Raw genomic sequence first — 17,500 nt, 5'->3', positions numbered from 1 at the left:
TCACATGTTGATCATCTTTCTCCTCTTCATCACATGTTGATCATCTTTTTCCTCTTCATCACATGTTGATCATCTTTCTCCTCTTCATCACACGTTGATCATCTTTCTCCTCTTCATCACATGTTGATCATCTTTCTCCTCTTCATCACATGTTGATCATCTTTTTCCTCTTCATCACATGTTGATCATCTTTCTCCTCTTCATCACATGTTGATCATCTTTCTCCTCTTCATCACACGTTGATCATCTTTCTCCTCTTCATCACATGTTGATCATCTTTTTCCTCTTCATCACATGTTGATCATCTTTCTCCTCTTCATCACATGTTGATCATCTTTCTCCTCTTCATCACACGTTGATCATCTTTCTCCTCTTCATCACATGTTGATCATCTTTCTCCTCTTCATCACAGGGAGAGGAATGGACTCATCAGCTGATTGACTTTCTATTCATGTAGGTTCCATCTCGTGTGGATGGAAGTCAATGTGATGAAAAGGGGATTTTGTCCTCCTTCCTTCTCATATATTTCCTCTATATGTCGGGGCAGAACATTTTGAATGCAGGACTTTTACTTCTACCTTTACTCAAGTACAAGATCTGTGTACTTCTACCTTTACTCAAGTACAAGATCTGAGTACTTCTACTTTTACTGAAGTACCAGATCTGAGTACTTCTACTTTTACTGAAGTACAAGATCTGAGTACTTCTACTTTTACTGAAGTACAGGATCTCAGTACTTCTACTTTTACTGAAGTACAAGATCTGAGTACTTCTACTTTTACTGAAGTACAAGATCTGAGTACTTCTACTTTTACTGAAGTACAAGATCTGAGTACTTCTACTTTTACTCAAGTACAAGATCTGAGTACTTCTACTTTTTAAATGCAAGGCTTTTACTTGTAACAGAGTATTTTTCCTTATGTATTACATTCAATGCTGTTAAACAATGACACGGAGAGATATCAGGAGTGTAGTATATCACAAAGGAAGATATGAACATTTGAAAAGTGTGTGTGTGTGTGTGTGTGTGTGTGTGTGTGTGTGTGTGTGGCCTAGCATTACTATCCTTGTGGGGACCTAAATCTGTGGGGACTCGACTCCCTTATAGGGACATAATGGAGGTCCCCATAAGGGGAATCATTAATTTTAGGGTGAAGACTTGGTTAGGTTAGGGTTAGGGTTAGTCATGTGTTGGTTATGGTTAAGGTTCGAATAAGTCTCCAGGAAATGCATGGAAGTTAATGTAATGTCCCCTGAAGTGATGTATACATGGTATGTGTGTGTGTGTGTGTGTGTGTGTGTGTGTGTGTGTGTGTGTGTGTGTGTGTGTGTGTGTGTGTGTGTGTGTGTGTGTGTATGTGTGTGTGTGTGTGTGTGATTGAGCTGAAGGTTGTTACAGATAGTGTGTGTGAGAGATGGTGTTCCTCCGGGGGATATCAGTGTTTTAAATGTGTCTCAGTTATCTCTCTCAGCCTCTGCAGCTCTGTGAGCGTTTATAATGAGTCTCTGATATTAAACACGGAGCTGAAACCATCCTGTAACGCTGACATCACTTCATTAACAAACTGTGCAGACACATGAGACCTTTGAGCAGCATGTAATCATAATGATGATATGTAATAATGTGTGGGGGTAATTTAACGCCTGAGTGATGAACGACATCTCGTGCTGACCTTTAAGAGGAAATCCAACATGAAAAGTCATCTCATCAGTCTGTGCAGCACGCTTCTGCAGAGCGCAGGAACTCAAATAACCTTCCTGATGATTTCATATTTTTAAAGCCTTTGAAACTTTTTCTCTCTGCAGACATTTTGACATTTAGAACTATTTATAACTATTTCTACGATGCCCGACAGGTACAAGTGTAGAGTGCTCATGCCTACTGTCTGAATATGCTTCTCAAAAGGCAGGTTTTCCTATAAATACAATAATTTTTTATCATAAATATCTTGGTTTCTTGTATTCATTTGCATTGCATTTGATGTTGAGGTACTCCAAAAGTAACGGAAAGTAATCAGGTTACATTTCTTTTACAGGTAACTAGTAACTGTAACACATCTTTAAAGAAACCTTCCCAACCTTTGTTGTTTACTACCTGCAGCATGTCGTTGTTGACAGTGAATAATGTGTTTATTTAAAGGTCACCTATCATAATATTTTTAGGCAATAGCATAGGTCTCAGATATATAAAAATATATAAAAAACATGTCTATGAAGTGTTTTGCTCCAAATACCAAACAGATCACCCATTCTAGCCATGCCTCATATCCCTCTATTTCACTTCCTGTTTCAAAAGTGCTGATTTGGGGTATAAAGCTTTAAAAAAAAAAAAATTGATAAAAAAAAAAGAAGGGGGCGGAGCTTATGCGGGACCCGGCAGCTACTGTCTAAACTAAATACTGCCGTGATGAAACGCCATATCATGGATTATCAAGGATTCTCTCTGAAACAGTATGGAGCTCAAAGGCTTTCTCTCTTGCCGGTTATACCACAAGGTGAGTTCCTTTTTATTTCCTGCTTCTTCACACACATGCTCTCCAGTACAGGTTAGCTCTGAGTGTTAGCCATGCTAATGTAAACACCGACCATATTACGTCCAAAACAGTCGGGCATTGTTTCTGATAGCAACGTTTCTGATAGGGCCGTGGGTCCACATTTCAGATATTACGTCATATCGGACGCAAATCTGGATCAGCTCCGTTGTTCCCCCGTTTTTAGAGATTTGGGTACGGAGGAAAAGAGAGAGGGTTTTATTTTCTGACGCTGCGTGAGTTCCCTGACACATCGGGGACACATGGTTATGTATAAACAAAGTGCATTTTGCATGATAGGTCCCCTTTAAGGATTTAGGGATGATTTATTGTCTTTATGCAACAAAGGGTAACGGCCCAAAACATTTAGGAGAAACGTGCTGCAGATCCAGAAACAAAAAAATACAAAACTAACTTCTTACTTAAAATTAAAACAACATTTTTAATTCAGGACTTTTACTTGTAATGTTGTGTTTTAAGAATATTTAACTTTTCCTAAAGTCTCTTCTTTTCCCCTCACTCTAAAGACTCATTCTGCAGTTCAGCTCCTTATCAGAAAATACTGTTTACTCAGAATACATAAATCTATTTGCCTCCCTCATTACAATTTCAGGAGACTTATAAATATTTTAGTTATCATTTAAAAGCGTGGGATCAGAATAAAAAGGCAAAGTACACACAGCTGCAGTACACACGCAGTATGAGTACACATTCTGCTGATCAAAGAGCTGCGTGGAAAAAACTGTGGTCGGGACGCTGCGTAAAAACTTTAATTATCACAGGAGCTGCTGCAAGAAAACACTTCACTGAAAACATCTTTAAATATTTAACAAGCAGCAATCAGTCCCTCTGCTGTTTGAGAGCAAGTGTGGAAACACGACTGAAGCTTCACAGCCGGAACACAAACACGTAGATTTAAAATCAACATAAATATCTTCAATTAAGATCAATAACTGAGGATTAAAGGGGACATATTCTGCTCATTTTCACCATGATATTAGTATTTAGTGGCCGCTGTGGTGACATCATTTAAAGGTCTCTTATTATACTATTTTTAAGGATATATTATAGGTCTCAGATATATAAAAAACATATATTGAGTTCCCAATGAGTAAAGCCTTACGGTACGTCCACACGGCAGCGTTGAAGCTTGCCGGTGGGCGTGTCTGGCGTGCGACCAACAACCAATCACATTAATCTCCCGCCCCGGACACACAAGCACGCGGTTTGATTGGCTAGAGCTTGTACTGGCATATGATTTGATTGGCTGACGCTTGTGTCGACGCTTCAAAAGTTGAACTTTTCTCAACTTTCGAAGCGAGCAACGGAGGCAAAGCGACGCGACGGAACCACAATGCAGTTCGGCAAAGCTTGAAAAACAATACAATAAAAAGTTTAATTAAAAAGGTCAAACATAATAAAAATAAAGAATAATAATTATGAAAAATTAAATACAAATAATACAAAAACACATCTTATCCGGGGGACTGAAAATAAAAAACAAAGGGTTAAATAATTAAATAAAAATTAAATAAATACAATTAAATAAAAATAATTATAAAATACTAACAATAAATACAAATCAAAATTATTACAAAAAATAATAATAAAAAAATAATAATTAAAAAGCAGTAGAGGGCCTCTTTAAAGAAGTGAAAGTTGAAGTTTTCTATACGTCTGTAACTGAGTGGAAACCAACACCCTGAAAGCCTCAGACTGGAAACAGCTCCTCAAAGTGTTCACACATTTGTCTTCAAGGAGCTGAAACTAACCGTCGCTGGTGTTTTGCTTAATGTTTGAAGCAGCTGAACATATTTACGTGTGTTAAGAGAAGGATGGGAGTCATGGTAACAAAGTAAACCGTCAACAAAGAGTTCATAACGAGACAGGATGTGAAGGCTTCCCTGCAAACACATCCACACACACACACACACACACACACACACACACACACACACACACACACACACACACACACACACACACACACACACACACACACACACACACACACACACACACACACACACACACACACACACACACACACACACACATTTTATGTTCCTGTATGCTACTTTATACTTCTACTCTGCCACATTTCAAGGGGATATGATGTATTTTTGCTATTATGCATTATTAAAAAACATCATATAAATTCTATCATAATCCATCTCTAACAATTAGACCAACTGTTTGAGGTACCAAAAAGTAAAAATATTACAAAAAATGTACGAAAGAAATTCCTAACCATGAATAACTTTGTTTTTCTACGTCAGTAAAATGCTGCATGATGCAACAATAACAATCTGATAGTATGATATATAAATAATGATATGTATTACACACGGATACTGCAGAATTAGCACTTTCACTTTGGATACTTTAAGTACATTTAGCTGATTCTGTACCTCCACTAAAGTGAGATTTTGAATGCAGGACTTTAGATTTGAATGGAGTATTTTACATGAATGTATTGGTACTTTTACACAAGTTAAAGATCTGAATACTTCTGCATCCTGAGAGCTTACATCTTTTGAAAAAGGAGAAACCAGTGGACTCCTGAGAAAATCCAGAGTGTACTTCCGTAACTATGGAGGGAAGTGGAGTGTGTGTGTGTGTGTGTGTGTGTGTGTGTGTGTGTGTGTGTGTTCCGAGGTGTGTGTTCCCGTCTTTGTTCGGCCACTTCCAGCCTTTCTTAGTCTCAGAGGAACAGCTGGACGTCCTGCAGACTGAGAGCTGAGTCATGCTTAGTGCTGTTTAACTGGGAAAAACTGCTGAGTAACGCTTTACTGTGCTTTATAAGAACTGCTGCTTCATTAGTGCACAGTGTGTGTGTTCCATCAGCAGTGTGTGTGTGTGTGTGTGTGTGTGTGTGTGTGTGTGTGTGTGTGTGTGTGTGTGTGTGTGTGTGTGTGTGTGTGTGTGTGTGTGTGTGTGTGTGTGTGTGTGTGTGTGTGTGTGTGTGTGTGTGTGTGTTCCCTCACATACACACTTGTGAGGCAACACACACACCGCTGGTTACAGGACGTTCTGTCTGAGTCAGCACTTTCTACACGCAGCTCATTTATATTGTCAGATAACACAGAGATGAACCTGCAGTTTGTGAGGATATCGTGTTTATTTCTGCATACTTACACAACTCGTTTCCATTTTGTTTCTGGCGTGACAGTTTTCTGTAGTTTTGCAGTTTCAGACCTACGTTATTGGGATTGTCTGATCAGCGTTCCTTTGCTATTTTCACATGTTGATAGTGAAGTGTAGTCTTATCTGCAAATGGAGAAACAAACCCTTACATTGGGCATTTTATATCTAATATTATTAAAGATTATGCAACTGATTTGCCAATTGCTAGTCGTAGAATTGTCCAGAATACAGATTTGAGTAGACTTCTCATGCACGCAGGAATAGGGGTGTGTGAGCAGTGCAAAGGAGAAACAAATACGCCTCAAAAATCGTTTGATTTAAACTGTACTTTGGCAAGATTTGACAACGTAGCATCCTTTAAATTCAGCTGTCATGGTTCAACTTAAGGTATGTTTGTTAAAATAACTAGCAGGAGCTTTAAGGAGCAACTCTAAACAAGGAAGGGAATGAAACCTTTTACTGTAAACCCCCAAAAGTTACCAGAGCTCTGGAAAAAAAGGCAACGGGTTGACCTTATTTTTTTAGTTGATAAAAAAAAGGCAAATGTTTTCAGAGCTTAAATATTTGTTATGACATACAGACACATGCATCAATAATAACAGAAATAAGTTTAGTTAAAATGTTGTCTTTGAATTGGAGTTGATTTAAAGGTGGGGTAGGTAATTTTGAGAAACCGGCTCGAGTGCGCTAGAATTTGAAAATACACAGCCGGAAGAAAATCTCCCACTTCCTTACAGAGCCCCTCCTCCAACACACACGAACGAGCACATGACCAATGAGGGCACGAGATAAGTTTGTGCACAGATGGAAGGCTGACAGGCAGGTAGGCCATCCAGTTATTTTAGCCGGGCCGGCTCAGATGATTGGTCGTGCTTTTTACAGTACTACGGCTTCCACTGATTACATTTTGTAATGGATTTCTTGTCAAAGCCCTTAAAGGTGGGGTAGGTAAGTTTGAGAAACCGGCTCGAGATACACTTTTTGTTATATTCCATGGAATGCTCTTAACATCCCGATAGCAATGAATATCTGAAGTGCTTTGACAAAAAATCCATTAAAAAATATCATCTGTGGAAGCCGTAGTACTGTAAAAAGCACGACCAATCATCTGAGCCGGCCCGGCTAAAATAACTGGATGGCCTACCTGCCTGTCAGCCTTCCATCTGTGCACAAACTTATCTCGTGCCCTCATTGGTCATGTGCGCGTTCGTGTGTGTTGGAGGAGGGGCTCTGTAAGGAAGTGGCAGATTTTCTCCGGTTGTGTATTTTCAAATTCTAGCGCACTCGAGCCGGTTTCTCAAACTTACCTACCCCACCTTTAAGACCTAGTTTATAAAAGATTATCTGTTAAATTAACTAAAAAACTAAGAAAACTTCAGAGGAACTCACAACATTAACTAAATGGGAAATGTACGTTTACACTTCATCTTTTTCATTATTTTAAACATCTGAGTTTGCAGTGTAAATAGAAAAAACTGTTACATAACTCTTATATTTATTTACTTACCTAATGGTGGTTATTTAAACACTTAATGTAATAGATGATAACGGGGAAATGACTCTGCTTTCATCCCTTTTATTCCTGCTGTTATTGCACAGGAGACATTGAAACATTAGCCTCTCCTGCATAATCTAATCATGTGTTGATAGTAGAGAGTAACCTCCAAAACACAGACCTCAATATGTCTGATTAGCGTCACACTATTTTCCACACATTGCACGGACATCCCAGAGATTGTGAAGTGAAATCTTCATCAGCAAATGTTGGAAAACCCCTTGAATGTGTATTTGTGAATGTCTGTACTGCTGGAGATAAAGCAGAGGGAATCAACACATGAACCCCTTACAATGTTCCTTTCGTCATCCGGATAAAAAAGCACAAGGCAGGTATATTATGGTACTTCAAATAACCGATATTCAGTTTCACACCGGACACAAACAGATTTCTTCTGGGCGAAAGTCTTGTTTGAATGATGCCTTTCATTCATGTATTTAGTGTTCTCTCACAAAGCGCCCGAATGCTCTGCAGCCCACGACCTGTCTGTGCTTTCTCGTTTTATTTTGAATAGTCACAGTCTGTCGGTTTCCTGTTTTACTTTGAAAGGTGTTCACCCTCTGTCTCGTGTCTGCATTTGCTTCCTGTCTCTGTGTTTCCCCTCCTGTCTGATTGTCTGGGTGTTTCTCAATGTCGAGTAAAGCTGCTCCAGAGCCACTATTTCAAGCATACTACGTCATCGAGTTCCTGTTCCAATGTCCAGCATACTTGGAATTCTACCGAGGCCGGCGTACTTCGTAGCGGGAAATTTCGAGGCTGCACATGTGTAGACTCCGCGGTCTTTAAAATCCCCACAATGCTTTGCGCACGGACCAATTTCCAAAATCTTTGGCGGAAATCGCGCTCCATTTAAGGCGGGGCCTCGCATATGACGCACACCTGTTAGCCGGTTCCACCATTCTTCGTTTTCCGAGGCTAGGAAGGATTCTTGCCTCGCTTCTGAAGCAAGTGACTCGGAAGACATGTGCTACCAAGGAAGCGTACTCGACATTGAGAAACACCCTCTGATTGTGTTTCACACTCCTTTGTCTCGATGTGTGATTGTTCTTGTGTATCCAGTCTTGCTTCCCCTTGTGTTTCTTGTCAGTTCGTGGTCTTTGTTCCCCATGGTTTAGTTCTCGTGTCCTTAATGTCCCTGTTCTGTCCTCCTGTGTCCTCCGAGTCTTCCTGGTTTGTTTTACTTTTGTTTGCTACTTACCGTTTTGTTGATCGTGCCTGCTTGCATCGTTTTCAAGTGTTGGTACTTGTGGGTTATCTGTCGCCACTTTTTAATAATTGGGTCGACTCTACAGTACAGCTTGCTCCTCCACATGAACTTTTCAAACATTAATCCTATTTTGCGGCGATGGGTTATTTAGAGAGTCTGCAAAAGACTAAAAAAGTGGCGACAGGTAACCCACAAGAACCCACGTTGTTGTTGGAACATCTTTTGTTAAATAAAACTCTCTTTTTGATATACTTGTGTATCTCTTCTCCTTGTTCTGTGTGTGGGTCCTGATAACATCCCTGTAACACTTCATGCAACATACATTTGGTCCTATTTTGTGCCACAAACACGTCTTCAAAGTTGCAAATAAATCTTTAAATAATATCCCCTGCAGAGAAAGAGCGACCTGCAGTCATCAAGATATTCTGCAGTAATGTCTCCATGTGCAGCCCTGTGTTATGAAACTGCTCATATTTGATGTGATCTGTCTTCAATGTGCCTGCAGCCTCACAGTACACCCCATATATTTCACACAGAGAAACACAATGCATCCCATCAAGCCGACGCCTTCCTCTGAATATAAATGAAGATATGTGTACTCTCTCTGTCGGTACGTGTCTTTCTGTGCAGAAGCAGCCTGCTCCCTCTCCAGGCTGTGGAGCGGTTACAGTGTGTGTTCCCAGGTGTTTTGGAGTCATTAAACGGTGTGTATTATCTCGCTGTGGTGTGATGGACGGGATGTTTCTGTCACGTTTATTGCAGACAGAGCTCGTCATCCATCACTCTGACTGAAAGGCTTCTCACATGACCTCTTTGTTTTCAGCCTTGCTAGCGGCGTCGCTCGAGGGATGGCGATGTCTGCTTTTCTGAAAAATCTCACCGACATAAAATCGATTATTTAACTTCCCATCCAGACAATGAATGGACGCAGACCCAAAACAACAAAAGGCAGAGTAGCTCAGTTGCATTTTCAAATCACAAATCAAAACTCACCTCTTCAGAACTGCTTTTAATTTGTAATTAATGTTGGGTTTTATATATCGTAAGTGTGTTGTTTTCATGTTTTCATGTTTTCTTTTACTGTGGAAAGTGTCTTTGAGTTTCTAGAATAGCGCTTTATGAATAAAATGCATTATTATTATTGTTATTAGCATGTTAGCATTAAAGTCAAAGCACATGTGTACCTGGTCTGGTCAAAAGTCATCATTATCTTATAACCAACAGCCGTGCATTTTGTCCGTCCCTAAACTTCCCAAAGTGCCTTCCACAAAACAACATGACAGTTTTTCACACACGATATCTTATAATCAACAGGTAGGTTTTACAGGTAAGTACATTCCTGCTTTCCAGAGACTGAAGCTTTTTGAAATGCTGCCATAGTGCAGGGAGGTTATCATCTACTTTCTTAATGAAACGTTGTGTTGAAACATGTTGTCTTCAAATTAAATTATAATTATTGTGGTTGGAGATCTGTGTTTGATATAAAGTGGAGTTTATTTCACAATGAGACCAGAACATAAATCCAAAATGAAAAAGACAGATGGACTCTGTCGATGCTAAGAGATACAGCTTTTACAGCAACAAACAAACAACAACAACAACAACAACAACAGGAAAACAATGGTGTGTTTGCCTCTAAAACAAAGATGAGTTGTTGCTTTTAGACTTGGTGCTGTCACATGTTTGTATTCTGGGAAGAAAATACATTTGTAGCCTGACATCAGGGATCTTCCTTCTTCTTCTACCATTTAAAGAGTTGAAGCTCTGGGGCCTGCACTACGAAGCTGGATTTTCTCTTAGCGGCTAACTTCAGGGAAAACTCTGGCTTTCCGGTCCTACGACGCTGGTTCTCTTTTTAGCGGGCTAGATCTCCATGGTAACTTATGCTGAGCGGCTAACCTGCTCCGGAGCAGGTTAGGTTGCAGGCTAAGAGATCAACTCAGTGAAAGCACTGCCTGCTGACCAATCAGAGCTCCGTGTGCGGAGTTTAAAGCGATCAATTCATATTACAGGATAGAGGAAATACAGAAAAACTGCCGTTGCAGGAAAGACGGCCGGCAAAAATCACCTGACTGTGTGAACGTGAAAATGAATAGAATATCCCCTCCCATCTTCAGAGCAATCTGACTATTATAATATTAGCGTTAAGAAAGCTTACTTAAATATCTGCCACGACATAAGTAACCGGATCAGAGTAACATTAAGTACAGTCCGCGGCACTGTGAGTGCAGACGTCGATGTGTGCCATTATCATTCATATCATATCACATCATAATGTATCATATATTTCCTTATCTGAGTCAGCTGAGCCGTATCTGGCCGTGCAACACTCACAGTGTCACATACTGTATGCAGAAGTATTATTTTAAGCAACACATTAAGTTGACGAAACACTCGAGTCAAATGTAATTAAAGTCAGATCGTGTCTTGGACAGGGCAGTGATATCATAAACCTGTTGATGTACGCATTCAAACACTTTTTCTTTTACCAGCTGTATTCACCTTGCAGGTGCAGCTATGTGGCTTTGATCCTGGGTAAAGTGTTTAAGTCATGGATGTTTAAAGTTTAACTTCTTCATATTTGACTAATATTAAAGTTCACTTTTCATTCAGGAAGTATGACGCTGCGCTGTCAGTACGCTTCTCCATGTTTGTGATTGGTCGAATGCTCCAGATACCACCCCTTTCATGTGAACGCGCACCTAACTAGATAGGACACGGCTGGCTTGAGCGATCCACTTGATAACCAGCGTCGTAGTACAGTTTAGCGAGAGCGCATATGTTTTGGATTGGGCCAACCGGCTAACTCAAACATATCCAGGTTAGGTTGAACCAGCTTCGTAGTACAGGCCTCTGATCTACTGAGATGAGATTAGCCTTTTATCATTTTTCTATCTCATAAGATCTCAATGCAAAGAGGTTCAAGAGAGCTCTGCATTTTAGTTTTTACAGTTCAAATGATAATTGATTTAAATACTATAAAAAGTGATAAAACTATAAAAATTAAACTTTGATTAATTATTTAAAATATAAATATAAATTTTAAATAAAATTGCATGTAATATATTTGAAAACTTATTTTATTTTCTTATTGGTGAAACTTTTTAAAAAGATGAATCTAATTATTTTTGGAAATGTGCCTAATGAAGCTCAGCGCAAGTTCAACCAGGAAGACAGTGGGTGTTTCTCAATGTCGAGTAAAGCTGCTCCAGAGCCACTATTTCAAGCATACTACGTCATCGAGTGCCGCCGAAGGACTGTTCCAATCTCCAGCATACTTGGAATTCTACCGAGCCCGGCGTACTTTGTAGCGGGAAATTTCGAGGCTGCACATGAGTAGACTCCGCGGTCTTAAAATCCCCACAATGCTTTGCGCACGGACCAATTTCCCCAAATCTGTGGCGGAAAATGTAAGAGGCGGGGCCTCTCATATGACGCACACCTGCACACTTGCTCGCCTGTTCCACTCTTCGTTTTCCGAATGCCAGGAAGTATTCTTGCCTCGGAAGACATGTGCTACCAAGCAAGCGTACTCGACATTGAGAAACACCCCGTCTTTCCTCATTCATTTACTATTTCCATGTAACTACTCTCTCTCCTCTCAATAAGTGATCGGGGGCGTCACTCCCCAGCTTAACCAATCACTTCGCTCTATTCTCTCAAGCCTATCACAGCGCTCCGCTAACCCTTTTTAAATCTGCTCTCCCCTCTGACAGCTGTCATTTCAGGTGACTCTACGCAACCCTCCTCCACCCCTTTTCACCTCCTGTCCCTCTGAGTCCAGGGTCAAGCTAAGCCCCTCCCCTTCAGACCGAACCCAACCATCCATTCACCACCACCAGGGTCAAGCTAAGCCCCTCCCCTTCAGACCGAACCCAACCATCCATTCACCACCACCAGGGTCTAGACCCCGGGGTGTTTCATCGGATCGGTTCTCCCCTCCCGAATGATACTCCAGCACAACGGGGCCTAATCGCCAAAACTCCATTACATTCATTTTTGTATTCTTGGCAATAAATATGTATTCTTTCATCAAAACCGTCTCTCCTGGTTGAAATTGCCTAGTTTTCATTTTTCAAACCTATTTTGTTTATTTGTTTTTATTATCATTACTCTTTATATTCATACAATCATTTGTATACCTCTCCTAGGTTTTGAATTCACGATGAAATCATGACTAAAATCAACACAATCGTGAACACATGAGAGTAAACAACTGTTGTTTTCTCGATGTTGTCATGATGATACAATACACAATGATACTATACTTTATTAACTATACTTTAATACCACACATATATCTGTCATATCTCAAAATAACAAGTTGTTTTCCCAAGACAGCAAAACATTGTGAATTATTGATTTCATTATCCTGGAAGAGTTTGGTAATCTAGAGAAGATGATCCCGTTATCTCTGAGAAACAACGCTTGTTATTCCCAGATAATGACATGATGAATTTGTTATCTGGAGAAAACAAATACAAAAAAGTGGTAATCACAATTCAGTGTTTGAACTATGGCCATTCAGGGCTTCCGTAGAAGATCCTTCACTTATTTGTTAATTAGTAGTTTTGTGTCGAGCGCTTTAAAACATGACATGTACTCAGTAACTTAAAGGTCCCGTGTCATGGCCATTTCTACTGATCATAACTCCATTGTTGAGGTCTACTATAATAGATTTATATTGTGCATTGTTCCAAACTCACATTGGTTTCTCATACAGCATCTCTGTAAAGTATGTGTGTTCACTCTCTGTCCTACACGGCTTGTTGGAGCTCCTGCCCCCCCCCCCCCCCCCCCCTGTGAGCCCACTGTGCTCTGAAGTTGCGAGGCTCGTTGCTGCGAGCTGCTGCGAGGAGCGGACAGGCTTCCAGGTCGGCGATACAGCGAGAACAAGCGAAACTCATCCTGAGCACACACAAACACTCACTGAGTGTTTGAGTAAGAAAAAGGTTTATAAACGCTGTGAGCATGGGTCTGCGGAGAGCATTTCTCCGCGATCCGAACTTAGCAGCCCAAAAAACGTTTACCCATTTAAACAGTCGTGTTAGATACCTTGTTTGTTTTAAACATCATAAATACACAAACAACAATGAATACTTACAGGTTGTGTACCCGAATCTCCCGCTGGTCCAAACAAAGTAGGAACAGCATTGTTCTTCAGTGCCCTACGCTGTACATATCCGGCATGAATCACTGAGAGGTTTGGGAAGCTTTGTTTCGTGAAATGCTGGCAGAGGGTGTGGCCTCTGGGCATCCCCACGTTAGAGTACCCAGGAAGTAAACAATGGAAAATTAGAAATCTCCAACGAGGCGTTTTGGGGCAGCATAGACTGTGTTAGAGTTTTACTCGCTACAGGGTGTACTTTGAGGGTTTTTGACTCTGCAGACCGTTTACATGCATAAAAACCTTCATAACACACAAGGGGACGGGTAATAACCGGAAAAACATGACATGGGCCCTTTAAAGGTAGGGTAGGTAAGAATGGAGAAACCAGCTCGAGTGTGCTAGAATTTGAAAGTACACAAAAAAAAAAAATCTGCCCCTTCCTTCAGACTTCCTTACAGAGCCCCTCCTCCAACACACACGAACGCGCACATGACCAATGAGGGCACGAGATAAGTTTGTGCACAGATGGAAGGCTGACAGGCAGGTAGGCCATCCAGTTATTTTAGCCGGGCCGGCTCAGATGATTGGTCGTGCTTTTTACAGCACCACGGCTTCCACAGATGAAATTTTTTAATGAATTTATTGTCAAAGCATTTAAGATATTCATTGCTATCGGGATGTTAAGAGCATTCCATGGAATATAACAACAAGTGTTTCTGAAGTGAATTACCTACCTCACCTTTAACATAATACATTCAAATAAATTGTCATGGCCTGACCAAAATAATAATCATGATAACACATTAAAAGCATATATAAGGTTGAATAAACGTTTAATATAAAATTAAATAAAAATATTCCCACATTTCAGAAAATAATTATACAAATACAAAATAATTGTACATATAAAGAATTATGATAATAAAAACAAATAAATAAAATAGGGTTGAAAAAACTTTAGAAATATGAAATGACATGTTGGCAAATAACCAATAAATAAATAAAATACAAATAATTAACCTTATCAAATGTAATAAAGAAAATAAAGAAAAGGTAATTTAAGTAACATTCAAAAAATAAATAATTATCTTTTGAAGAATTAATCAAAGCGTCATTTTATAGCGTTATAACTTTTTCTAGTATTTAAATAAATTATAGTTTAGTTTAGTTTGGTATACACACCATTATCTTTTAAATAAAACACTAATATTTATACATATACTCATTCATCATTACAACAAACACATTGGTTTTAATATCTCAGAATCTGCACATATAACTAGAATATCTGTATATTTGTTGAGTAAACATTGTGTGAGATTTGAACCATTTGAACCGGTGGAGTGACATCATGCCCCGGCCTGAGGCCCCTCCCCTGCCCGCTGACATCACTCAGAGCCCGGCCTCTTTCCTCCAGGAGGCTCGGTGATCATCAGCAGCTCCGGAGCTCCAAACTGCGCTCTCTCCATGGGACTAAACAACACTTATTCCCCGCAAGGTAAGCCACCGTTTCCCGTGTTTTCCTCCCCGGTTTCGGTGCCTCCTCTCCCGGATACAGTGTCTCTGTTTCCCGGGACTGTTTTCCACACCTGGATCCAAAAGAGCGAGCAGCAACTTTTCTCCAAGGCGAAAGTGGAGCACATTTAGTGGAAGAAAACGACGATTAATCCGCATTTTAAAAAGGTTTATTTTGGATTTTCCCACTGGTTTTATAAATCCTGGGAATCCCCTTTTCTCTGGGTCTGCTCCACGTCTGCTCTTTTTTCTGTCTGGTGGGTTTTTTTTGGACCGTTTTAAGTCCCAGTGCTTCCAGTGGGTGGAACACTACAGGCTCTCTGCTGCGGGAGAGGCACTAAAGTCGGGTTAAATCCAAGTTTAAACGCAGTGTAAAGGGAATTAAAACCATGCAAAGCGGTAATAATGTTATATATTCAGCTGTTATAACCACAATGCACTCGGTGGTCTCTTATGGGAGGGGGGGGGGGGGGGGGGGCGACACCAGTTGCCATGGCATTACACAGCTAACAGTTTAAATGAGGATTTAACATCATCATATTTATCATTGTCTCAGAGCTGGCTGCAGAAACCAACATGAAGGGAATACTGATTTATAACACATGTATACCTCAATGGTAACAGACTGGATAGTTGGTTGTTGTTTAAAGCAAAACATCTGGATTTACGACCTCTTAAATGTGAATATTTGCTGTTTTTATTCCCCTTTAATGGGATTATATTCATATTTTTGGCTTTTGGATATTGGAAATAGAGGGTTAGAAAACTTTAATGGGCATTTTCACAGTTTTTCAGCATTATATTGACAATATAGGGTTAATATTTGCTGTTTTTATTCCTCTTAAATCATAATAATTGACAATATTTGGCTTTTAGACATTTGACTGGATACCTTTGATGGCTAGTAAACACAGTTATTGACCATATAGGGTTAATATTGGCTGCCTTTATGTCCCGTATTGTGAGTATATTTGGATTTTGGATATTTAAACTACACTTTTCTGCCATTTCTAACAATTATTTGGCTTTTTGGACCATTTCATGTTAACATTTGCTGCTTATATTACTATTTTATCCAGGCACATTCTTGAAACTTCTTGGCCATTCTGACAATTCTTTGACCTTTTATGGACTTTAAAGGTGGGGTAGGTAAGTTTGAGAAACCGGCTCGAGATACACTTTTTGTTATATTCCATGGAATGCTCTTAACATCCCGATAGCAATGAATATCTGAAGTGCTTTGACAAGAAATCCATTAAAAAATGTCATCTGTGGAAGCAGTAGTACTGTAAAAAGCACGACCAATCATCTGAGCCGGCCCGGCTAAAATAACTGGATGGCCTACCTGCCTGTCAGCCTTCCATCGGGGCACAAACTTATCTCGTGCCCTCATTGGTCATGTGTGCGTTCGTGTGTCTTGGAGGAGGGGCTCTGTAAGGAAGTGGCAGATTTTTTCCGGCTGTGTATTTTCAAATTCTAGCGCACTCGAGCTGGTTTCTCCAAAATTACCTACCCTACCTTTAAGATGTGATTCATATTTTTGGCTTTTGGATTTTGGATATTGGATATATAGAGGGCTGGAAAACTTTATTGGGCATTTTCACAGTTTTTCAGCATTGTATTGAACATATAGTGTTAATAGTTGCAGTTTTTATTCCACTTATATCATCATACTTGAGAATATTTGGCTTTTTGACATTTGAACTAGACAACTGATAGCTTTAATGTCTAGTAAACACAGTGTTTGGCATGTTATTGACCATATAGTGTTAATATTGGCTGCCTTTATGCGCCATATTTTGAATATATTTGGATTGTAGGTATTTGATTTACACAACTTGAAACTTTGTTTGCCAATTTTAACAATTATTTTGCTTTTTGGACTATTTCATGCTAACATTTTGGGCTTTTGGATATCTGAACTACACATCTTAAAACCTCTTGTCCATTTTGACTATTTTTGGACCATAACATGTGACTATTTGCTGGCTTTATTCGTCTTTATTGGGCATTTTCACAGTTTTTCAGCATTTTATTGACCATATAGGGTTAATAGTTGATGCCTTTATTACTCAAACATGAATATATATGGATTTTGGCTTTTCTTTTCACATTTAATGGACCATGGATCATAAAATATACATTTTCTTTGGTTTTTGGACATTAAACTACCGAACTATACAACTGGGAAGCTTTTATTGGCACTTTTTGGACCATATATTGTTAACAATGCTGCCTTTTAATCCTCTTACAGTATATCATAATACTTTAATACATTTGGCTTTTGGATATGAGCACTTCACAGCTAGAAAGATTTGGGCATTTTTGGACCATTTAATGTTGATACTTTCCTCCTTTATTCCTCTTATGATGTTACATGGATATATGTTTGGCTTTTGGACGTTTTAACTAGAAAACTGTCAGATTCTTGGGGC

At 39.6% G+C, this 17,500-nt stretch overlaps 1 protein-coding gene across 1 annotated transcript in view; it reads left to right on the top strand.

Moving 5' to 3' along the window:
- The first annotated feature begins 14,962 nt into the window (after positions 1-14,962).
- Positions 14,963-17,500, top strand: part of LOC117476971 (SH3 domain-binding protein 4) — a 56,772-nt gene continuing 54,234 nt past the window's right edge. Inside the window, exon 1 of the mRNA XM_034123657.1 lies at positions 14,963-15,048. The gene's annotated coding sequence lies outside the window, so the exon portion shown is untranslated. The remainder of the gene's footprint in view (positions 15,049-17,500) is intronic.

The sequence above is a fragment of the Trematomus bernacchii genome, unplaced genomic scaffold (assembly GCF_902827165.1).
Source record: "Trematomus bernacchii unplaced genomic scaffold, fTreBer1.1, whole genome shotgun sequence".
Classification (NCBI taxonomy): Eukaryota; Metazoa; Chordata; class Actinopteri; order Perciformes; family Nototheniidae; genus Trematomus; species Trematomus bernacchii.
Note: the sequence above shows the minus strand (reverse complement) of the source record. Positions and strands in the feature narration are given on the sequence as shown.